Source organism: Rattus norvegicus, chromosome 4 (genome assembly GCF_021556685.1).
Source record: "Rattus norvegicus strain SHRSP/BbbUtx chromosome 4, alternate assembly SHRSP_T2T, whole genome shotgun sequence".
NCBI lineage: Eukaryota > Metazoa > Chordata > Mammalia > Rodentia > Muridae > Rattus > Rattus norvegicus.
Window position 1 is genome coordinate 147327027 of NC_141537.1, and position 26039 is coordinate 147353065.

Below are 26039 nucleotides of genomic sequence, written 5' to 3' on the forward strand. Positions count from 1 at the left end.
GCACCCCACACTCAACTCCCAGACAACTTTTTTTTTTCTTTTTTCTTTTTTTTTTGGAGCTGGGGACCGAACCCAGGGCCTTGCGCTTCCTAGGTAAGCGCTCTACCACTGAGCTAAATCCCCAGCCCCAACCCCGACAACTTTTAAACCTATTTGTTATGTATTGGTGGCTGGGGAAAGGGAGCCAAGTGTGGAGGTCAAAGGACAACTTTGTAAGGTCAGCTCTCTCCTTACACCTTTACATGGGTTCTGGGAATCGAACTCAGTTCACCAAGCTTGCACAGCAAGTGTCTTTTCCTGCTGAGTCACCTTGCCAGCCCATACACAACTTCCAAATGACATTTTCAAACATTCTGCCAGAGAGTAGTCCTATATATATATCTTCTAAGTTACTAAAGCAGAAATTCAATTTAAATCAACAGTTACTGGATGTTTATTACATGTCAGATCTTAGCGTGATTTGGGCTCTGTCATCAAAGAGAAAACACGTCAGAAGAAAGAAAGAAAAGCAAATAACTGTCAGCTGTTTGTTAGGGGCTGGGGCCGTAGCTCAGTAACAGAACTCTTGCCTAGTACACAAGGCCCTGGGTTCCACCCCCAGCCCTATAGAAACGACAATCAGCTGTTGGATGGAAAATGGAAAACTTGTAGTCACCACCTCAGGATCTCCGATGGGAAGGAAATTCTCAGGCACTCATTTAAATATGAAGATAAGGACATTGATAACAGCACCTGCCTCCCGGCACTAACACTGTAGCGATCAAACCAGAACATGTGTGTAGATTTAGATTCCGAAGTCCCGGGAGTCTGTAATTACTGCCAAATAAAAGAGTTAAAAGAAAAGCTTTAGTGTAATTGAACATATCTTGCAACTATGTCACTGAATTTCAGCTCTATTCAATCAGTCACTCAGCCACTCTAGAGTCTAGACTGAAGCCACTCTAGGAAGCCCAGGCACTCTAAAATAAAGCACCCAAGATCTAAAAGAGTGGAGACACAGAAGAGACGAAGATGATGTGATGTGCTGGGACAGAGCTACAGATGCCATATCGGATGGTCAATCAGAGATTACCATCCTGGCCGGGGAGGAGAGCAGCAGCATGGGATGCTCTGGAAATAGACGGTAATGGCAGAGGAGCACTGGCTCATTAGGGCTTCTATGTGCTAGTCAGAGAAACGTTCCCAGAGAGAAACACAGGACAGAGGGTTCCCCTTCTTTTTTATATGTATATATATATGCAATTATATAATTATTATACATTGTATATAACAGTTAATGTATATTTATTATATATAAATAAGTATATAAATTTTTTGAAAAATAGGGTAGCTGTGAGATGGTTAAGGTCTTTGCTGCTAAACTGGAAGGCCTGCATTTGATCCCTGGGACCACAGGGTGGGAAAACAACTGACTTCCATGCTTACCCTCTAGTCTCTTTATGTGTGTCTGTGTGTGTGTGTGTGTGTGTGTGTGTGTGTTCATTTTATAATATGATCAATATATAATTATATATTAGCATATATAATATTAGCATAGTGTAATATAATATTAATTATATGATAATCAAATATATGGTTTGTGTAATGTATAATTTAATATATTTAATTAATATATATCTAAGTATATGTTTATTAATATGTACTGTGTGTGTGTAAGTGTAAATACATGCCACTGTATTTATATAGAGATCAGAGAGCAAGCATAGGAGTCAGGAGTCAGTTGTTCCACCATGTGGTTCCAGGGATCAAAAGACCTTTACCTACAGAGCCATTTCACAGCCACCCTATTTCTCTTAAAATTCATTTACTTATGTACTTATTACATGGGGGACATGATGTGCGTATGTGAGCACATGTGTGGAGATCAGAGGTGAACTCTGTAATCAGTGGAGTCGGTTCGTGGGAACAAACTCAGGTCTCCAGGCTCACGTAGCGAATACCTTTACCTGCTGAGCCACCTATCCTGCCCAAAGACATCCTGCTCACTGGCTGACTTGCAGAGTTGGGCTTTGATGGCTCAAGCCTCTTGGCCTAGGAAAATTAACAGTTGGCTTCCCAGATGGAAGGAAGGAAGGAAGCCCCAGACTAAGCAGAGAGTGACTTGTTCCTTCTGTTACTGTGTAGCTCTAGGATGTCCCTTGGCTCTCTGATTCTCAGACTCTCTTCATGGGCACCATGGGAATGTAATTCCACCTGACCTGACAAGCAGAGTCACTGGGATAATGGTTATAGACTATGCTTTGAGGGGCTGACAAGATGACTTAGTGCTTAAGATCACTTATTTCTGATTTCCAGTCCCCCACATGGTGTTTTACATCCAATCATCACTCCAGTTCCAAGGGATATGATGCCCTCTCTGACCTCTGTAGACAGCAAGCATGCCTGTGATGCACAAACAGACATGCAGGCCACACACACACATGCAAAATAAAATGAATGAATCTATTTTTTAAAAAAAAAGAAAAAGAGAACAAACAAAAGGGAGGGCTTGAATGTTTTTCATCCAGTGTCCCCAGGGTAAGGCCAGGCTGGTGATTCATCTGCTTACTGACTGACAGTCAGCAAGACCCCTCAACTAAGGCTCCAGGCACTCTCCCTCTAGGTATCACACTTGACCAGTGATATATATTTCTGCCCCTTCCCCAACCCCCTACCCCTGACCCTGCATGTGGTCTCCTGAGAAATGAGAATATTCACAAAGCACAGTTATCTCTGAAGGGGAAGACCATCTACACAGCCTTTGGGAGTTCTTTATCCAGGCTAGGATGGGACATTTCACTGAAGAAGCTATTTAGGGGTCACCCACACTCTGGAAAGAAGCTATTTTAGGGTTACCCACACTCCTCATAAGCCCAATAAACACAGTGAAAACAGAAGTGTTTGCTTAGGGCCTGAATGCTTGTGGCCATGAATGTAACTGTTCTATTCTTCCTCTCTCCTCCTAAGTTCCAATAGATAACTCACAAAACACCTTATCAGTTCATTTACTAAGGAAAATTCTTTAAGAAGAATAATTAAATCAGCTTGTCTATTTTTACTTAATTTTTAAACTTTGTTGATGTTTAAACCTTGTTGTAAACTACTTTCTTCAAAGACCTTGAGAGATGGCTGGGTGTTGAAGAGAGAACCTGAGTCCAGTACCCACATCTGGCAGTTCAAAGTCCCCTGTAACTCCGTCTCTGGGGGATCTGACAACCTCTTCTGGACTCTGTGCAGTAGCATCTATAGGCACAGACCCAGGTATGGGCACAAATTTATACACATAATTTAAGAAGAATAAAACTAAATTGTTTTTAAAAATTACAACTTTTAAATAACTTAGTAACTTAGAGAACTTAACTTTAAGTAACTTAGAAAACCACCAAATTACATAAATAGTATATCATTGCAAAGACACATAGCTCACACCTATTTCTCGTGGATGTGCATTACCCTGACGTGTCTCTCACTCTCTTCACATTTTTTAACACTGCTATCTTGGTTTCACACTGGCTTGTCCTGAAATTCTTTTCTTCAATGTGGTCAAGAATCTGACTTTGTTCATTGGAGGTCTCTAAGGGGGAAATTCCTCAGGCTGTTGGTCTCCTCATTACCAATGACTTGATCTTAGCCTGCCAAAGCTGCTAGAGCCTGGGCTTTTGCCATAAAAATTGTAGTTCCATGGGGATTCTGCTAATTCTGTCTGCTAGCTATTGTTGTGTGACAAGTTACCCTGCAACTTAGTAGCTGATATCAAAATTACTATACTGTTTCTGAAGGGACTCTGGCCAGCCCAAGCGCCTTGCCCTTCTCCCCCATTCCCTCTGCCTGGCTAAAAACTCTTAAGACTACATTCCTAAAGCTAACCCCCAAGGTCCATTTCCTCCTGAGGCTAACCACCAAAGTCCAGCTATCGAAGTATTGAAGTCCAGCAATCAAAAGCCCTCTTTGGCTCACCTAATTAGCATATCCAATTAAAATTAAACACCTCATCCTAACACAGATTTCTCCTTGTACCTTTATAAACTGCCATTTTCCTATGTGCCTAGTCTGTCTCCTCTCTATCCAGAGGCAGTCCTTTGTCCCATGGGGCCAAATACCCCTTCCCTTTCTCCCCTGTTTCCTTCCTGTTCTTCCTCTATCTCCTGTGTCTGTCTCTGATTCCCTGCCCTCTGTTCCTCTGGGACAAAGAAATCTCCTTTGTGCTGAGAACTTGGTCTTGGAGGTCCTGAGCCAATATTTTTTCTTTCACTTTCCACCATTTTACTAGTTAATTAGTTTTTCTGTATTAACTGGTATGACTACCTTCATTTGAAAGGTTTACTGAGGCCTAGGCCTTTTTGGGGGGGGGTGTTATTTATTTGTTTATTATTTACTGAGACACTGTCTCATGTAGGCAAGGGTGACCTCCAACTTGCTTTGTAGCCATGGATGACTGTGGACTCTGGAACCTCCTACCTTTACCTCCCGAGTGCTGGCATTGCAGGAGTGCACCACTATGTCCATTTCATGCCGGGCTAGGGATAAAGCCTAAGGTTTCTTGCATGGTACACAGGCACTCTGCCAACTGAGCTACAATCCCAGGCCTATGTATAAGTAAATCTCTGGTTTCAAAAGATTAACTGATTTTTAGCAAAAAAACACTGTGTGGAACTGATTCAATGGGTAACGGCACCTGCCACCAAGCCTGGCCCCAATTGGTAGCTACTATGCAAAGTAATGCTTTCAGCTACTCCTTTAATGTGCCTCCTACCAGGTTTTCCTCACTCCACAGAGTCTACATTAGGGACCTGGGTCCCTGATCCTTCTCGACAGAGTCTCTCAAGGTGAGATACCCCCCCCCCAGGCCAGCAGCACACAAGAACTGTTAGAAATGCAAATTCTTGGGCCCACCCCAAATCTACTGAGTAGACACTGAGGATGGGGTCCAGGCATCAGGACAACCTGCACTGATTTTAAACCATGTTTATGTCCTGGAAACACCTGGAGAACTTAACATACTACTCATGCCAGATCCCCACTCGCAGAGAACCTGACTTATGTACCCTGAGTACAGCAGACCCTTCAGGATCTTAATTGCTCTGAAAATGACTCTAAGCTGCAGCGATTGGACTTCACTTGGGCCTTGAATTAAAGGTTGAATCCCACCTCCCCACCTCATTCCCCCTGCCCCAGTGCTATGGATCTAGCTCAGGGCCTCCACAGGTTAACCCCTGAGTCTCATCCCAGCCAGAGATTCATTCTTGCAACAGCTCATTTCCAGTTTCCTTCCATGGAGCACAATGGGAGTTACGTCCTGATAAAACCCATCTTAGGGTCAAACAATCACAAGCCTAATTCTCATAAATCAGAGACTGTCTATGTGTTTATACGTACTCACAGGAATTAGCTTGCATGATCACCAAGGTTCAGGATCTGCAAGGTGAGGGCCAGGGAGAGGGCATGGCAGGTAAAGTGTTTGCAAGGCAAGACTCATGACCTGAGTCCAATCTCTGGAATCCGTATAAAGCAAAAGGAGAGAATCTTTTCCATACAGCTGTGCTCAAACCTCCACATGCATGCTCTAGCATACACACCTGAACCAAAAAATGCACAGTAAGAATAAATAATAAGAGATCTGTAAGGGGAATTGGAGGTCCAAGAAGAACAGATGTTCAGAGAGAAAAAAGAAAAAAAAAATAAAAAACATTCCAGCCCAAAGGTAGCCAGGCAAGTAAAGTTGCCTGTTAGTCTTTTTGTTCAATTTAGGCAGAAGGATATGCTTTACTAAGTGTACCAATTTCAGTGCTAGAACCATCTAGAAACATACCCCAAATAATGGATGACCAAATATTTAGGCATTCCATGGTCCCGACAAGTTGACACGTAAAATTAATCATCACAGGGAGTGTGGACTTGAATTGGTGGACCAGTATTTCCCAAATGCTTTTCATGAGGATCAAGGCCAGTGAAATTCTCTACCAAAAAGGCCTCCGTGAAAGCACACGTCTTGAGGAAGGCTGTGTAATAAGGCACATTAACATATCAAAGCTATGAATCATCCCTCGGGAAAGAAGTGACTCATAACTTTCTCAACATTAGCGTTTGATCCCAGAATCTGTTTTTCACTTAACACCTATTCCTTTCCCACAGAGCTGAAGTGTTGCATAGCACACATTGGGAAATGCTATGCCAAGCCATGAGAAGATAACACAGACTCGGGACGTGGGTTGAGGCATGATGTTTTAGAGGAATCTGACGGTAGTATATAATGATATTAAAGGAAAGAGCCTAGAAACACAGAGCCCAGCCGTATCTGAAGTATAGAGGCTGTCCTTGAGTGGGACGGAGGAGAGGAGGAATATGATGAGATATTTGATGGAAAAGTATTTGAATATATAGTTTATAAAGAGAAAAAAATGATAGAAAATCCCAAACTTTGGAGCTTATGAAATGAAAGAATAAATAGCCACAGATAGACGGGGGGGGGGGGGGGGGGGTGGAGAAAATCTGGTTTGGGAACAAAAGTATGGCATATTAGGCTAGGTGTGTAGCTTAGTGGTAGAGTGTGTGCCTATCTGAGGGAGGCCCTGAATTTGACCCCAACATCCCCAACATGCATGCACCGCTGCACACGTGTACACACACAAAATATGTCCTTTTTTGATGTGCAACTTGAGGATACAGCAGTTTTCTGAATTGTGATATTTGTCTGTGAGACATCAAAATGACTCGCCAGCTTGGGATTCATCAGCACTGAGTTGGAAACTAAGTCACCTTTACCCTCTCTCCTTCGGCCAGAATACTCCCCCTTCTCTTTGAAAAGGCTATGCCTTTTAAGCCAGCCTTGGGGACTCTTGTGGATTGTATAAAGAAGGTTTCTGATATATCTCTGTGCACTGTGGCAGTAGAAAGCACCATCCTCCAGTAAAGGAAGCCTCAGACTCCATGTATGCAGCCCAGGTTGATTGTGGACAGAAACATTACACTCTTCCTGTTGCATGTAAAACATAATCTTCCCTTTGGAGAATCTTGAAGCTCTGGATACCTAAAACCATCAGCTTTCAGATGGAGATTTATAAACTAAAACAAAACCTTGCAATCTTTTCAATGTACCAATGAGGACATGCCGGGCATCACTGTCAATCAGTTCAGTAAGTGTGCCTTCTGTATGCATAGCCACGGTGGTCCAAGGCCTTTCCCCTTCTCCTCCATACTCTTCTATGAATCCGAGCTGTGCCCCGCTTCCCCCACCAGCCATCTGAATTCTGATCAACTTGTTGAACTACTTTGGGCCTTGGCTTCCTTATTTATGAAAATGTCTTCTTGATTATTTATGCATTTTTGCAACACATGCTTCTGAGCTCCTGCCTTGTAGCTCCACTTATGCTAGGCATAGTGTCCTCTTACAGTGGCAAAAGATGGTCCCTGTAGTCATGGAGATTAAATCTCACTGGATTTGGTGGGGCAGTGGTGGTGTACACCTTTAATCCCAGCACTCAGGAGGCAGAAGCAGGAAGATCTCTGATAGCTAGAGGCCTGGCCCGTCAACAGAGCAAATTCCATGACAGCCAGGGTTACACAGAGAAATCCTGTCTCAAAAAAACAAAACAAAACAAAACACCCCCACCCCCTCTAAAAAAGCTCGCTGGATTCTTAAAAAGATTTAGAGGTAATTTGTGCAAATTACAAGGCACAATGGTTCATGTGTAGAAAGCACTCAGTAAATGCTGGTTTCTTTATTTTTGACAAACAAAGCACACAGATCCAAGCAAGCGTTCGTGACAGCCAACATGAGCCTGAGCAGCAGTAAAATGAGGGCAAGCACATGGGTAGTGGCCACATCCTCACCAAAGGACAACAGGCGACCCAACACTAGTCCCAGGAACAGGTATGGATCCAGGATCCCTTTGATTTTAAAGGAAAGCAGGAAAAATCCCCATTTTAGATGTTTCAAGCCTAGTGTGGGCCAAATACAATATCTCTGACCCAGGAAATGCTGGTTCGCAAGCTGACCCTGAGAAGCAGCCTCCTCGAGGAACTCGTTTTCACCCTCTCTGAGCCAATTATGTTGAAAAGCTAATGGACCCTTGAGTGAAACCCTATTTCACTCCAGCTCAGTCTCAATCAGTCAGCCTAGCTCTCTTCACGCTCCACTGAAACAGGAACCTGGAGTGACAGGGTCATTATCAGCAGAGGGAAGGGAAATCTCACCACGGGTCATCAGCTTGCACTGTATAAATGACCGTAAGGGCTAGATGGGCGCGAACAATGGAAGGGGGCGCAGCAGAGAGCGGCAAAGCACCAGCAGTTCAAGAATCCCATCATGCTGATTGGATTTGAGGCATCCGTAAGGGACAGCCACATATATCACCGAACACTCTGTTGGCACCTGTAAGGTGGTCCTCCACCAGGGTGACACTCATTGCTGTCATCATTTCCGACTCACTCTTTCCCCTTCAATCCGTTTTGTTTATGGATTTAATATTTGGTTCCATCCTTTAAAAGAGCACATGATTCCCCCTCAGTCCTCTCTGCCCACTCCTGCTTCGGAGCAGACGGAAAATCGTAATAAACAACAGCAGATGGGAGAAGATAGGGATATCTGTGTTGCTTCAGCGTGGAGCCCTAAAGGAGGCTAACTTGACAGACAAGAAGGAGCAGCCTCATCCCTTCTAGAAGAGTCTAAGCATCCCTAATGCTTTCATTCTGCTTCACAGAAACCCAGTAAGTATACTCCTGTGCTCATAAACCTGGTTCAAAGCTTTCTTTGTATTCAACCCATGTAAGGTTAACTGGATGTTCTACAAGACCGTGTTCATCCTGTAGACCCGAGGGCCATTCACCTCTCCCGGATTCTATCATGTGACTTGAGATAGCACATGTTTCTCATATACTGGGGAAGTGTGGGAACAATAACACTGGTACCCAGCCCAATTCCTTGACATGCATGAGACATGAGTCCTGTAAAAGAGGTGCCAAGTTCAGTTCATGACTGGACTATATGACCTGAGGTGATGGACTGAGAAGTTCCTCAAAAAGAAAAAGTCTAGACTGTCAGAGGAATCAAGGGGGCCATCATGAATGAAAAAGATTTGCAAATGAATGTCTCACTCAGCCTGGGCTGCCATAACCAAGCACCATAGACCAAATGACTTAAGTGAGAGAAAATTATTTTCTCACAGCTCTGGAGATTAGTTTTTGGTGAGGACTCTCTTGGTTTGCATGGGACAAGTGAATAGATAGATAAATAGATAGAAGATAGACAGACAGACAGACAGACAGGGACCCACACAATTAGTACCTCATTTCTTGTCACTTAAGATTAGTTATCTTCTTAAAAAACAAAAAAAACAAAAAAAAAACAAAACAAAAAAACCACAATCTTCAGAGAGAGTCTTTTTTTTTTTTTTTTTTTTTTTTGGTTCTTTTTTTCAGAGCTGGGGACCGAACCCAGGGCCTTGCGCTTCCTAGGCAAGCGCTCTACCACTGAGCTAAATCCCCAACCCCTTCAGAGAGAGTCTTATTGGGGATTAGGACTTCACCATATGAATGGGAATATGGAGGGAGACAAACGATTAAGTCATAGCGGTGAGCTAGTCAGAGCAGCATGTTGTAGATGCTAAAGGGACATTGCCTGGTTATCCTCAACCCAGTAAGACTGTTCCTCCCATGTTTCCTATGGCAAAAATACATAAAACAGTAAGCTGTGTCTCTAGAGCTCAGAGCTCAACTACAAGCACATACCCATGAGAAAGTGTGTCTTTCAGATGCCTGAGAGCATGAAAGAGATTGGAGACTGGCCTTCTGAGGGAAGAGGCCGCCACCAACACAGGCTGTAGCCAATGAGCTGTGTGCTGATCAGCATGTAGAGGAGGCTAGCAGACAGTGTGGTCAGTGAGTGATGAGCAGTCTGGAAATCAGTGGCCCAGTGAAAGCTGGGTATGACAGTGGAAGCAAATGGAGCACTATGCCTGTGGTCAAGGGGAATTTCAAATGGCGGAAGCAGGAGACGCCAAGCAGAAAGTCTGCTGGCCCAATTATACCAAAGAGCCATCACTCCCATCTCAGTGCTTCTAACACATGCCTTCCCCATTCAGAGACTCCTTTGAGGGAAGAAAAATGGGTACCAAGCCTTCTGCTAATCATAAATTGAAGTATGGCTACAAATGTCAACTTAAATTCACCAGTGAACCCAAAAGATGTGTGCTGAGTTTTCTCATCAACCTACAGAGCACACACGGATGGAGTCCTTCCCCCCAAACTGCTCAGACCTCTAAATCAGAGTTTTCTCAACATTCTGCTAACCATAGTAGTATTGCTATATCTAAATTTAAAGTAAAGTTGAGAAGCTAAGATAAATACTGTGTTTCTCTTTTACAAAAATGAAAACCAGTGCTGTGGAGACAGCTCAATGGTTAGGTGCTGACTCTACAAGTGTGAGGACCGGCGTTTGGATGTCCAGAACCCAAGTGACTGTCAGGAGGGAGTAGTGGCCTGCCTGTAATTGTAGTTGTGGAAGGTGGGGACAGAGATCCCCAGAGCAAACTGGCTATTAAGACTAGCCAGATAGGCCAGTTCTGGGTTTGACTGAGAGACTTCAATTCAATGAATAAGGTGGAAGATGAAAGTGATACCTGTCCCTCAGGCCTCACCATGAACAAGTGCAGGTGCTTCTGCATACATGCAAAATGTGCACCAATGCATTTTGTACACACATAAACCCCACCAACACATACATGAAAAGGACCTGGTGGGACCCTGTGTATACAACTATCAACCGCCTCTAAGTGGCCAAGTAGGGGATTTTTATCTCTGTGGCACTTGACCTCTCCAACATCTGCTATGTGGACAATTCCCTCTTACTCTCTCCTCTGGTGACCTCCTTTTCCTTCTCAACTCTCTGGCCACTGTTGGTATGCCATTGTCAAGCCAGGCACACAAGGAAAGGTAGGAATCTTTAAAACCACACATGCGGGATTGGGGATTTAGCTCAGTGGTAGAGCGCTTGCCTAGGAAGCGCAAGGCCCTGGGTTTGACCCCCAGCTCCGGAAAAAAAAAAAAAAAAACCACACATGTACCAGTGGCGCTACCAGGAACCATCCTAAGCACTTAGACACTTGAGTGATCCCCACCCTGAAGGGCAGTGAATAGAGATCAGACACAAAAGGGGCTTCCCTAACCCCAGACTGTGGTGACAGCTCCTTGGAGAACTGAGCACTGGTCACTGTGCTTGCTGTATGCTAACCTGCTGGTGTCCTCATAAGCTGAAAGGAAAGCAACATAGAGTTGGCCCAGCTGGTCAGTCTTGTCGAGCCCTGAACCCAGACTAGTTGACTACAGGCTGGCCTAGCTCCCTACTTCTGTTTAGCCTTCTCAGTGGCCTCCCCTGTCTTGCCCAAAGCACTCAGCAGTAACACCCCCTGCACAGCTCCTTTTACTGTGCACTTCCAAGAAGCCTGGGTATCGCCTCAGTTTTACCTATCTGCTTTAACTATGATTTGCACCCATTATGTAAACTCCTGATTCTGTGTTCTGTGCCTACAGAGCAGACACCTGGGTTCCAGACAGTGACAGCTTAGTACAGGCCCCACAAACCCCTCACACCTTGTGTTTCTCAAACTGAATTCATTACTTCCTTCCAGTCCCACCGTCCTCATATTCTGGTCATCACCTGGACCTCCATCAGTTCCGTTAAACAAGTTTGAAAGCCAAAATCATCAAAGATAGCTATGTTTCTTTAAACACGTATTTGAAGCACTGCAAGGGCGACAATGAATCATACCCCATCTTTTGAAAGACTAACTTTATCACCAGCTTGCAGGCGTGGCCTATGTTTATTGTTCTCATAGGAGTACTGATCTCATAGGTAGGAGTACTGGGTATGTCCACACAATTTCTGAGTCACCTCTACCAGCAAATCCTTGTTTCTCACTCACAGTGCTTCTCACCTGAACTGCTGTAATCCAGCATCCCTTGTTCATCTCTAACTTCTGCCAAGGTATTTTTTTTTGTTCCCAGTAATGCAAACATTTTTTAAAAATTTTTGTTGAAGTAAACCTACTGTAGACATCTTGGAAAAATATTGTTACAGATGTTTGATATATATATATATATATATATATATATATATATATATATATATATATACATACACACACACACACACACACACACACACACACACACACACACACATTTCAGCCATTTTTCCTCAATGGGCATACCTCTTCAGATGGAAAGGATTATATCACACACATTCTTGTATGTCCTATTTTTAAAATTAGTCTTGTTATTAATTTCTATGTCAGTAAGTCTCTTTGTTTTCATTATTAAACTGTACCATCTTATGATTAGCACCATTATGTCTCTGTATTTCCTAATCTTAGAAAAATATACTGTAACAAACATCTTTATGCATAGTTCATGATCATATTCATGTTTTCTCCCTGTGGGATTGGGAAAGCCAGAGATGCTGCACCTTCTTAAAACCCTGAAGCTGTTGGCCAACACTCTGACAGAAAGGTTTGACCACACTACATTCCCACTGTGGGAGATCACTGTGATGTGCAACTTAGACGGTTGCCAGAAACTAGGAAGAAAGTTTTAGGTTCAAGTACAGAAAAGCAGAGAAGGCTCAGAAATAAGGCATTCACAGACATCCAGACAATGTCTCCCATTACAGAATTCAGTTCCCAACAGTCACATAGGGCAGCTCGCCACTGCCTGTTACTCCAGGTCCAGGTTATCCAATGCCCTCCTCTGGCCTCCTTGGACACCTGTGTGTATATACACCCTGAGCTGGCTATCTGTATGCCAACCTGACACAAGCTAAATTCAGGAGGGAACCTCAATTGAGAAAATGCCCTACTGGCAGCATTTTCTTAATTAGTGATGGGGGCGGGCCCAGGCCATTGTGGGTGATATCAGCCATCCCTGAACTGGTGGTCCTGGCTTCTATAAGAAAGCTGGCTGAGCAAGCCATGAGAAGCAAGCCAGTAAGTGGAATCCCTCCACGGCCTCTGCATCGGCTCCTATCAACAGATTCTTGCCCTGCTTATGTCCCAGTCCTGACTTCCTTCGGTGGTGAATTGCGATGTAGAAGTGTAAGCGGAGTAAAGCTTCTCTTCCTCACATTGTTCTGGTCATTGTGCTCCATCACAGCAATAGTAACCCTGAAAAGAACACACAGAGGCAGGCAGGCAGGCATGCACGCACACACGCACGCACACACACACGCACGTAGATAACAAATATTTTTAATGTGAAAATATAGCCAAGTTTGGTGGTACAGGTCTATAATCCCCCCTCCTTGGGAAGCTAAGACAAGATGACTGAAAATTCAAATACTGTCTGGAATACAGAGGGCTTTCAGTCCAGTCTCAGCCACTTAGTAAAATCTGTCCCAAAAGAAATTGTTTTTAAGGGCTGGGATACAGCTCAGTGGTGTTTGCCTATACGGATGCATGAGTCCCCGGGATTAGTTCTCCCCCCACCCCAAATTAAAATAATCAAATTTTGATTCTTAAAGCAAACAGCATGTAAGACCAAGGACTTTCGTTTTCCACACATGACTAAGTATTTAATAGCTTCCTCTGTTAATTATTAAGGGTGATTAAGCATTTATGTTTGCAGGGAAAGAAGAGGTACTGCCAAGTGTTTAAATGCTCGATTGCTCAGGAAGTTTGGCAATGGTGCTAATTCTCCGCTGCACATGTGAGAACATAGGTTGTGGGGGTTTCCGGTCCTTCAGAAGACTCTTTTTGCCTCCTCCACAGGTGTTTCTCCTCTTCCTCCTCAAATAACTTTGTTTTCCTCTTTTTGATCATTTTGTTCATGCATAAATGCCATGATGTTCTTGCTTAGCTCACCTCTCTCTCTGTCTCTCTCTCTCTCTCTCTCCCTCCCTCCCTCCCTCTCTTTCTCTCTCTCTCCCATCTTGCTTGTCCTGGAACTCATATGTAGACCAGGCTGGCCTCAGACTCACAGAGGTCTGTCTGCCTCTGCCCCCTAGGTCAAAGTGCTGGAGCTAAGTAAAGGTTTGCTACCATGCCAGCTCCTCTCTTGTCTTCTGTTGTTACCAAGTCCTGAGCCAGCCTAGGGAGAATGGGGTCAGCAGGTATAGTTTAGAGTCCAATAGTCTAAATGACTCAAAATATCTCTTCCCTGAAATTAGGTTAGTTTATGTATAAAGAAGCCTGACCCCTAAGATGATCAGATGCTTTGGGGAAGGAAGGAGCCGAAAGCAATCTTTCGGGAAGGTGACAGGGAAGGTCAGAGACTTGTGCTTTCGTCTACCTTGACTTCCACAACACAGTTCTTAGGTGACAGAAGAATGCATGTGCTGCTCTGTTTAACACTAGCAGAGCTAAGAGGTCGGCTGTGTTGAGAACTGTGATAATATTGCTCGGTACTCGGGTGAGTTATCTTGTAGCCACTAGCCTGCAGTCACAGTGCTGTGCCTCTGAAGACGAAAGGCTAGTAGAAGAGAGAAGCAGGACCTTCCTACCTCAGGGCCTGTGCACGGAAATACAGGTGACTGTGCATATGATCCAGCTAGCAGATCAATACTGCTTTTCCCATCTCGCCCTGGGAAGACATGCTTCTAAAATGTATATGATTACCTTGACAAACAGCTTAGGAGAGGATATAAAATATGAGTTCAGCCAACCCAGCTTGCATTTCGAGAGGTTCTTAACAGAAGTGGCCTGAGAAAGGATGGCTGTGCTGCACATCTGTGCATTTCCACTCTTTAATCTAGAAAAAGAGGAGAAGATTGGCTAATTAATCCTACCCGACTCGGTTCGCATTTCCACTGCCAAGAGGAGCAGTTACTCACCAGCAGACACTAGAAACACCCACACGCTAACAGACATGTTCGGTCAGGTCCCTCTCAGGCTTTCCCACCATTCCACTCATGGAAACCTCTGACTGAAGTTTTCCCAAGCGCCAGAACAGACCTCTCCTCAATGGCAGAGGGTTCTTTGTTTGTTTGTTTGTTTGTTTGTTTAAATGCTGTATTTTCTTTTATATGTATAGGTGTTTCATCTGCATGTATGTCTGTGCAACACATGGCCAGATGAGGGTGTCATATCGCCCAAAATATGCAGTTACAGATAGTTCCCATTCCCACGTGGGCGCTGGGAATCAAATCTGGGTCCTCTGGAAGAGCAGCCAGTGCTCTTAACCACTGAGCCATCTCTCCGGCTCCAAACAGCAGAGTTTTATATGGTTTTATATGCAATAAAATTACAAGCAACCATGATTTACAGATACATTTTCAGCATTTTTTCTTAAATCACAGAAATGATAAAACTGGGTTATGTAATGAATCTGAGGCCACCCTGTGCTGCTGTGCTACATAGCAAGACATGGGGTGGGGGCGGGGGGGGGGAGAGAGAGAGAGAGAGAGGGGAAGGAAGAGGAGGAAGAGGAGGAGGAGGAGGAGGAGGAGTAAGAGGAGGAGGAAGAAGAGGAAGAGGAGGAGGAAAGGAACATTAAATAAAAGTAGGCTAAAAGTAAGCAAACATTTTAAGAGATAATGTGACTGGTTTATTCCAGTACTGGATTGTTTCAGCTAGTGAGCATATCTATGTTAAACATTGCTCTACACCCATTGTTTAATTCAATGCAGTCATTACACATGTCCTACATGGAGTTTACCTCTCAGTGAGGATAGCTTATTTAGTTATCCCAATAAGAAATGGAGATAGGAACGTCAGGAGGTACAGGCCAGTGGCAGAATGTGTGCTCAGCATACACAAAGCCCTGGTCTAATCCCTGGCAACAGAAAAGAGAGTGAAGAATAAAAAGTAAGAAGAGAAGAGGAAAACCATATATAGGAACAGAAAGACAGGGACAAATATATAGGAAAGAAAAAACATTGAAAAATTCTTCTAGTTTTGCTTCAGTTGCTGTAATAATACTATGACTTGGGAAGAACACAGTCTATTTCAACTTAAGGCTCACTGTCTATCACTGAGAGAAGCTAAGACAGGAACTCAAGTTAGAAACCTAGAGGTAGGAAATGAAGCAGAGGCCATGGAGGGATGCTGCTTACTGGTTTGCTCTCCACGGTTTGCTCAGTTTGCTTTCTTATACAGCCCAGGCCCACCGGCCCAGGGGTAGTGCCATCAATCATTAATCAAGCAAATGACTCCAAAGAGGTGGCTCTAGGCCAGTCTGATGGAGGCAATTCCTCGTTGAGGGTCCCTCTTCCCAAAAGACTCTAGGTCGTTCCACATTGACGAAAACCCAATCAGCACAAGGGAAGAGGATCTAAAGGAAACCAGACCCTGACCCGAAACAGATTCTTTAGGCTTGGCTTCCTCACATAGTAAGTAGCAAGAACAGTACAGAGAGTAAACACAGAAGCTACCAGGCCTCTCGTGACCCACACTTGGAATTGGTCATGTCATATTGCCACATTGCCACATTCTAGAGAAGCAAATCAAATCCAGAGGCCAAAGCGAGCCATAAACCCAGCCCAGGCAATGCCCCTTGTTGAAAGCAGGGATACCAGGATTGTTGGAAGCCATTTTTGTAGAACCTTTATATTACTTCAGTGACTATTCACAGCCACTTATGAGACATTCGCCATTTCCCCTCATGTTGTATGATTAAGGGAACCCCAGGCTGGGCTGACTAAATAACCCCCGAAACGCAGGCATCAGGTCTAGGAGTGGCTCATCACCCCTTTACAGCTGTCTTTCAAAGGAGAGGGCAGTGGTTAGATGGAAAGAAGCCAGCGTTCCTTTCCCTCTGAGAAGATGGGAAAACAAAGTACTTAAGATGCAGTTCAGATGCTGGGGTGCAAATTACTTTGGTTTGTAATTGAATGCTGGTTCTGACTCATTGTCTCCATGACTGGGCTAGTTAGCCTCAGTTTTACCACCTTAATAATGGGATTGATAACGATATGTACAGTTAAAACAACGCTGAGATAAGACCCTGCCTGGACACACATGCAGATAGCTCTCTTTTCTCATGGGTTCTACATTCATTGACTCAGCCAGAAAGGATTCTTCTTTTCAATTACACCTTTACTACCCATGTACAGACTACTTACATAGAATTTACAATGTAGGGATGCCTTAAAGTATACAGGCCGATACCCTCAAGTCAGTTCTATGCCATTCTATAAAAAAATTCAGTATCTTTGAATTTGGGAATCTATTGAGGCATTTGGAATGAGTTTACTGCCATGCCTAAGGACTGCCTACTATTGTTAACCTGAGTGTCCTAGTTATTTGCCTTGAATCAAGCAGTGTACTGCAGCCTCTAGACCACTGTGCTGAGAGCTCCTGTGGCCTAAGTCCTTATGACTTCGTCACTGTCCCATTGTCCCCGTGGACACTGCCTCAGTCAGCTTTGCCTCTGACCCCAATACTGCTGCAGTGACAACTCCCAAAGAGACTGTCACAAGTTTGACCTGTGTCTGCTCCTTTGTTGCACCTCGAGTCCCCTTTGCAGCTAGCTATTACTCTGTGATAGAGACCTGGTGGCCATCCATGTTTACCGACACCATTTCCTTTGCCAGTCTCTTTCATCTCTGACTGGACAATTGGAAGAGGAAATAGAAGTTTCCAGGTTAGGTCATTTGCTGCATTTGTTTCCTGTACTAGCTCAATCCCCTCACCTCCTCGTGCTTTGAAATGCCAAAGTGTTCCAGCTCGAGGAACCGCTAGGTGGCAGAGCTGTTTCACTGCCTGGCTCGTCGCCTTCTTTATCCCCCTTCTATACATCAACTGCAGTAAAAATACAGTTCCTTTAAAATGAAGAAGTGACTTCAGATCAACCTGCTTGTTACTATGCAATTGCTGAAGAACTGAGAAAATCCACACACTTTACTCTGAAAAATCCACTGCGATGTCACTAATGCCTTTCGGAGTTCTCACAGGGGTCATATTACTGAAGAAGTTTTACTGCCTTTGGCTTGAAAGGGCGTGGGAAAAGCAAATAAACCAGTGCTCGTTCAGCACACGGCCAGAGCTGATTGTTTTCCCCCTAGTTGTCAACGCCCGGCAGGACAAAGGTCTTTAGGTGAAGGTTCATGGACTACGAGGCTGCTGTTTCGTTCATAGGATTGTAGCCGCATCTCTCCTTTCCCAGAGAGGTTCCCAGAAGGCTGCTTTGGGGAGATGGAATTTCAGCTGCTCCCTGAGACAGAAGCAGGTGCAGGCACATCCTTCCTTCAGTTACATCCCCACAGGAACCCAACCTGCCAGGCGGGATCTCTTAACAAAATGGACAAGAGGGACAAAGAAGGGAGGAGATGTGGATCGAAGGCCAAGAATGCTAATAAAGCCCTCACCTTACAGCACAGAGGACAGAGAACTGCTACAGACTGTTGACAGGACATAGCTGGGTGTGGTAGTGCACACTTGTGATTTCATTACCTGGGAGGCAGAAGCAGGAAGACCATGAGTTCTAGGCCAACCAGTGCTACTGAATGAGACTGTAAAAATAAATAAACAAACAGGTTTCAAACATATGTATCACTTAAAGTTAAATGTAACATTAAGACATAAATTCTTGGGGGCTATAGCTGTAATGACAGAGAGAGACAAACTAGGATAAAGGAAAAGTTAAAGTCAACTGAGGAACCACTCCACAATCCGTAGAAAACATGGACAAGTACCAAATAATACCAAAAAGCAAGGGATAGTATTTATAAGCAAGGAAACGTTGTTTGGAGGCATGAAGGTAACCGGAAAACAAAACAGAACTAAACTGAAACCACCCAACCAAACAACAACCCTGGCAATGCACAGAGCTAGTAATTCTTGTGTCTACACGAGAGATGGACGCACTGTGTGGTTTTCTAACCGCCACCTTGCTTTACGTTAAGAATGACCTGGGGTGTGAGATAGCTTGGAAGCAAAAGTCCTTGCTACTGAAGTTTCCCAATCTGAGTTTGATCCCTGGAATCCACATAAAGGTGAAATGAACCAACTCTACGAAATGATCCTCAGGCCTCCAAACAAGCCATAACATGTAAACACACATCACCACCACCATCACCACCACCACCACCACCACCACCACCACCACCACCACCACCACCACCATCATCACCACCACCACATCATCATCACCACCACCACCATCACCATCACCATCATCGACATCACCACCACCACCACCACCACCACTACCACCACCACCACCATCACCATCATCTTCATATCACCACCACTACCAGCAGCAGCAGCAGCAGCAACAGCAGCAGCAGCAGCATAGAATGATAGAACGGATGAAGGGGGCTAGTAAGATGGTTTATGGGGCAGAACGCTTGCCAAGCAAGTCTAGTAACATGAGTTCAATCCCCGGAATCTACACAGAGCAGAAGGAGAAACCCGACCTCTCTCTCTCCCTCTCTTTGACAATAATAATACATTATTTAAAGAATAGGCTGGTATAAAGTAATTTTTATTTGTCTGAAGAAATTGTCTCTGAGGCTTTCTGCCTCCATCTGCTTTCCTAGGCCTAGTCTTGGAAGTTTCCAGCCTCTGTGCAATCTTATCTAGGCTTAGAATGTTTTCAGCCCCTGAGACTTGCTGCTGAATAAACCCGCCCTTTCTTGTTCTTTCTGATCTTCGACTGGCTGGTTCAACTCAGCTATTCTGACTCAAACGCCTCTCCAAGCTGACTGATTCAACCTGACTTCTCTCAGCCGCTCTTGAATTGCTTTGCTTGGCCTCATACTAACTCTGGCAATCTGTTCTACTCTTCCAGCTCCTTCTTGTTGCCTGGCCCATCCAGTCTTAACCTATGTCTAGTTTGTTCTCTCTTCAACCTGTCCCTGTAAAACTCTCCTGGTAAAACTGACTCCTTCCCCTTTCTCTGTGCTGCTCTCTAAGTAGCCTCTTTTTCCTCTCTCTTCTCGTGAGAGTTGGGCATATTCTATTCTGTCAGATCTTTCTCTGATTCATCACTGTCTGCCACCCAATTAATATCACTTTCAAATATGGCTTCTTCCTTCTACAAACAAACTTTACTTTCATTCCTTGGGATTAAAGGTGTGCACTAAGGGCATGTCTGTATTGCAGCCAAAGGGATTAAAGCTAAAGGGTAAGCCACACTACAACTAGGAAGTTTTCCCAGCAAATAACACAACCTTGGGGGTCACGGTGTGACCAAATATCCTGGAGCAGAGAAGTGGCTCAGTGACGGAGCATAGCACACATGAGACCCTGGACTCAAGTCTAGTACTGTCAGTAAATAAATCAATTAATTGAAAAGGGAAAGAAACGGCAAGAGGATATTAGTGTAAACCAGATCTCTAAGTTCCTGGGGACAGCTTCTTTTGAGCTTTAAACTTGATGCTCTGTGTCTAATCTAAGTTATACAGAATTTAAGCAGGATAGAGAAATGGCTCAGGGAGTAAAGGCAGGCTGCTAACCTTGGTTACCTGAGTTCCTTTGCTGGGACCCACATGGTGGAGGGGGAGAATGAATCCCTGCCATTTGTCCCCTGACCTCCACAGGTGTGACAGAATAAGCAGGTACGTGCACACACACAGAGATGTAAAACATGTAAAGGCATACTCGCTTATTTGGAGATGACTTTGACTTTTTTCTTTTCTTTTTTTTTTTTTTTTTTGTTAAGATTTATTTCATGTATGTGGGTATAATGTTGTTATCTTCAGACACACCAGAAGAGGGCATCGGATCCCATTACAGATGGTTATGAGCCACCATGTGGTTGCTGGGAATTGAACTCAGGACCTCTGGAAGAGCAGTCAGTGCTCCTAACCACTGAGCCATCTCTCCAGCCCAACTTTAACTTAATAGAACCACTACTGTGAGCTACAAACTAGAGGCTACAGTTTTTATACATATCTGTAACTTATTCAAAATAGGCACTTTCTACCAAGGATCCATTTTAGTCATTATTTTTACAGCATATATTTGGGTTCTTTATGCTACAAACTAAAATTATATTCATCTTTCTAATAAGCTAGACTAGAAATAAAATATGCTGTTGGCTTCATGGGTGGCGTTTTGGTGTAAGTTTCTTAGCATTTGGACCTATCAGCAGAATGTGGTTGGTCTAAAACAGCAAATTTGTTAGGCCTGGCCACACACTTCCTCTTTTATCTTCTTTTGGAAACCACAACCAGTCTATCAGCAATGACTGCTATTCCTTCTGAATATATCAGAACTTGACACCTCTCACCATGTCCAACCCTAAAATTAAAGTTTGAGTATCATCACCTCTTACTTGGGCCACAGAAATGGTCTAGTTACTGTTTTCATAATAGGCTCCAGAGTGGTAGATTTTGTTGTTTGCTTTTTTTGGGTTTGAAACAAGGTATCAGATAGTTCCAGTTGAGTTGTCATGTATCTGAGGATGACCTTGAATCTCTATCTCCCAAGAGCTAGGATCACAAGCCTGCACCATCACCACATCCTGGAGATGAACTCCAGTTTGCAAACGAAGCAAACACTTTGCCAACTGAGCTATACTCCCAGTCCCAAAGTGGTGAATTTTTAGAGTTTTTTTTTTTTTTTTTTGGTTCTTTTTTTTCGGAGCTGGGGATCGAACCCAGGGCCTTGCGCTTCCTAGGCAAGCGCTCTCCCACTGAGCTAAATCCCCAACCCCGAGTTTTATTTTTTTTTAATGTGTGTATGTACATGTGTGTATGTGGCTGTGTCTGGAGACCAGAAGACTGTATCAGGTCCCTTGGAGCTGAGAGTGACTGTGAACCATCCGATGTTGGTGTTGGAAACTGACCTCTGGTTCTACAATAGCAGCAAGTAGTCCTCACCACAAAGGCAGCTTTCTAGCCCGGGAACGGTGTGCTTTTACCTGTAAGGCATTGTGAACATTGCCCTTCTCGTTACATTTGACTCCTCCATTTTCCTCAGCCTAAGAAGTATCTTAGTTAATTCTAAACCATCTGTACACTGTGAACCTGCTCTGGAAAGCTCCAGACTCTGCTCTGTGACTTATCAAAGAGGTCTTTCTTGTCCTGCTGGAGTAGCAATGAATTTTCCCCTCTATCTCGAACACTCCAACCCTGACAGTTTTTTTTTTTTTTTCATAATACTGATTCTCAAAGAATGTCATTACCATATATTGTTTATCATGCTATCTTTTTTCATTAGAATATATTTCAGACACCTAAGGATCTCTCCCTTGCCCTCCACTGCTGTATACCTAGGGCCTAAAAAATGTCTGACATATAATAAATGGTCAGTATAGTGTTGCCTAAATTGACAGACCTGACATACGACTCGTGGAACCTTATTAGACAGTGTAAAGACACACACTAGACATACAGGCGATGGCATTGAGGCCCAGAGAATGTCTCTTCAGTATTTTGATCCTTCAGTATGTTAAGGTCTCGGTCTGTGCTGAGTTATCTCTCCCGCCTGGCCATTTATCCTCACAACTGGGGAGTAGGGAACTCCATATTCACTGCCTTTTACAGTCCTAAGATAAGAATAAATAAGCAAATGAGTACATTTTTAGAAAAAAATAAACAACATAAAAGACTTTTACACATAAATATTTGACCAGAATTTAATAATCTTATTTACATTGATTTTTTCCATTATTGTGTGTGTGTGTGTGTGTGTGCGCGTGCGCGTGCATGCGCGCGTGCGCGTGCAGTGTACACACATATAACTCCATCAGCACTGGAGGTCAGAGGGCAACCTGTGGAAGTTGGTTTTCTCCCCACACCATCGAAGTCCAGAGGCTGGAACTCAGATCATCATGTTTGGTGGTGGGACTCCCACATGCGGAGCCATTTCACCAGCTACTGTTTAATTATTATTAAGAATGCCATTTATTTATCATGTAGCTGGCAATGTGTTAATCTCACTTAAGTCTCCCAACAATGCTAGGAGGGAAGTATGACTTTGCAGATGAAGAAACTGTACGTGAACCTCTCATAAGATCCAGAGCTTCCTCCATCCAGATAAAACTCACATGAAACTTACAATTTTATTAAAGTGTATTATTCATTGTTTCTTAGTACATTTACAAAGGCGTGTAACTTACCTTTACTACCTAACGGCAGAACATTCACATCCTTTGAAAAGCCAGTAACCTTTACCCATCACTCCAATTCCTTCTAACCCCAAGCAATACTAACCTGCTTTCTCACTCCCCGTATTCACCTTTTTCTAGACACTGAATATAAGTGGAATTGTAATCTGTGGGTTTTCGGTATGTGTTTGTGTTTGTGCTTGCGCTCTCTCTCTCTCTCTCTCTCTCTCTCTCTCTCTCTCTCTCTCTCTCTCTCTCTCTCTGTGTGTGTGTGTGTGTGTGTGTGTCACAGGGGACTGGACCTATGGTCTCTCACATGCTAGGATAAAAAGGTCACTATCACCCAGCCTCTCTGTGGTCTTTTGCACCCAGCTTCTTTCAGTTAACATGTCACCCAGGTTTGTCCATGCTGTAGCACGCTGTCCTTCAGTACATTTTAGGAAGCAGCTTATGGTAGAGTGCTTACCTAGCACATGCAAAGCACTGGGTTTGCTATCAGGCACCACAAAATAAAAAGAGTTTCGTCAGTACTTTTTAATGACTAAGTACTAACCTGCTGTGCAAACACCTCGTGGATATTTAGGCTGTTTCTAGTTGGAGGCTATATGCACTGTGTTTGTGAACAATTTGTTTGAACACGTTTCCACTTCTGCGTATATGCTTGCTGGTGGAATGGGTAATATGGTGAATATATGTTACACCTTTTTCAGAAAAGATAAACTGAATCCTAATATGGTTGGAGCAGTTCGCATTGACAGCAGCGAGATTTCATTGCTCCACATCCTTGCTCTAACATGAGAGGTGATTTTTGCTTTTCAAACTTGCCTTTTGAGTAATTATCAAGTTAGTGTTAATCTACATTTCCCTAATGATTGGTGATGCAGACCATTGATTCGTGTACTTATATTGGTCTTCTGTGTACCTTTTCCAAAAGCTCTGATGAAAGTTCTTTGTGAAGCGGGACAGAAAGGAGAAATTACAAGGACCTGAGAAGCAAAAGGAGCCTCTCAACAGCTGGGAATCACAAATTCCAAAACAACTAGCAACTGCTTGAGGTCTTTCTCCCTTTCCATCTCTGAACCTATAATTTTCTAGAACTCTCACCAGAAACTCCATTTAGTAAAGGGCGTGTCCTGATCCCCTTTAGAACCCTAGTGGCTTCTGGTTTTAACAGACTGTAATTCCATCCTAAGTACTTCTGAAGCATCCTATAATCTCATTTATGAAAAATAAAGGTAAAAGCTTTCTTTTCCATTTGAGATGCCCTAGGCTTCCTATGCTAACACTGTCTTTAATGAAGTTTGCTCTTTTTTGAGAGGCCTACACCATGCTTCCAGGTGCTCTTTACTTTTTTTGTTTTGTTTTTTAACCCGGGACTTTTTTTTGAAAGATTTATTTATTTAATGTATTTGAGTACACCGTCACCAGATAGCCGGAAGAGGGCATCAGATCTCATTACAGATGGTTGTGAGCCACCATGTGGTTGCTGGGAATTGTACTCAGGACCTCTGGAAGAGCAGTCAGTGCTCTTAACTGCTGAGCAATTTCTCCAGCTTTTTTTTTTTTTCCCCTTCCTTCTTTTTTTCCTGTCTGTGTAGCCCTGGCTGTCCTGGAACTCACTCTGTAGACCAGGCTGGTCTCGAACTCAGAGATTCACCTGCTTCTGCCTCTCAAGTGCTGAGATTAAAGGTGTACGCCTCACTATCTGGCTTCCACCCTCTCCCCAAACATCTATTTATGAAGGTAAGGTTCTCGTGGCACACTTGTGGAGGTCAGGGGCCACCTATGGGAGCCTGTTCTCTCCTTCCACAATGTGGGTCCTGGGGATGGAATTCAGGGTGACCAGAATTGGTGACCAGAATGGGTGAGGCTTGATGACAGACACCTTTTACCTGCTGGGCCATCTATGTCAGACCTCTTTTTTTTTTTTTTTTTTTTTAAGTAAACTACAACACTGTGTTATACTGGCTGGTTCCAAGCCTTCTCACTGCATCCAAGGCAAGGATCTAGTTTTAACTTTCTCATTGTCCCTGCTGATAAGGACAGCGTGGCTCCATGCCTCTATAGCTGCTGCCACCACTGAAACTTAAAACTAAAAGAAAAAATTTGGTGAGGTGAGGGGAGAGGCAGAGAGAGAATGTTTGCATCATGCACGCAGTGTTGCAGTGCCCTTGGAGCCAGACTCGGACGTCAGATCCCCTGAACTGAAGTTACAGGCATTGTGAGCAGCCTGATGTGGGTGAGGGCTGGGAACCAAACTTTAATTCTATGGAAGAGCAGGCCTTAATCACTGAGCCATCTCTTCACCATCGCTTTTTCCCTCTTAAATTCGGCTGTCTCTTTTTGTTGTGTTATAAGTTGCCTCTTTTAAAATGTTACATTTGGGGCTGGTGAGACGTCTTAGATGGTAAAGGCACTTGCTACCAATCCTGATTACTTGAGCACCCACATGGCGGAAGAGAACCAACTTCTGCAATTGTCCTGTGACCTCAGGTGTGGCACACAAGCTCCCTCCACACACATGAAGTAAATGTAACTAAAATATATGAAACATAACCTTCGAAATACAAGGAAAAACATGAAATAGTGTAATAACTGCCAACATAAAAAAAGCAGTTTGAAAACCACAGACTAGGCTCTGGCTGTACTCTAGTCACAGCCCAGCTTGCTGGCCCTTTCAGAAATCAAGTCGGGTATGGTGGCACACACCTGTAATCCCAGCATTCTCGAGTCAAACAAAGGATATCTGTGATTTCCAGGACAGCCTGGTCGACATGGCGAGCAGGCCAGTCAGAGCTGCATAGTGAGACGTCCATCTCAAAAAACAAATTCCAAGTAAAAAGTTTTGTGCAAAATGAGTGTGGGGGGGAAAAGAATCTCTTTAGACTCGGTTTCTCTGGCCTTAAAAAAGGAATCAAGTCCCAGTCTCATCCAAATGCTCGCTACTTAAGGCAAAGGCAACTCAACAAATGATGCAGCGATCCCTACGAGAGCGCCCTCCGCAGAGGTTACCTCCGGGCAGGGGACCGGCCGGCCGCTCTTCCTGTTCCGGTTCAGAGTGCAACCAACTGCGCACAACT

At 43.9% G+C, this 26039-nt stretch overlaps 1 long non-coding RNA gene across 2 annotated transcripts; it reads right to left on the minus strand.

Moving 5' to 3' along the window:
• Positions 1-417: 417 nt before the first annotated feature.
• On the minus strand, positions 418-26033 carry LOC102548337 (uncharacterized). 2 transcript variants are annotated; one of them, XR_015686949.1, is made up of 4 exons: positions 25972-26033; positions 22245-22398; positions 14583-14715; positions 418-816 (listed from the first exon to the last, which is right to left on the minus strand). It is a non-coding gene; the product is annotated as an uncharacterized LOC102548337 (long non-coding RNA). The 2 variants fall into 2 exon arrangements; XR_015686948.1 differs by having other exon boundaries at positions 22188-22398.
• Positions 26034-26039: the final 6 nt, after the last annotated feature.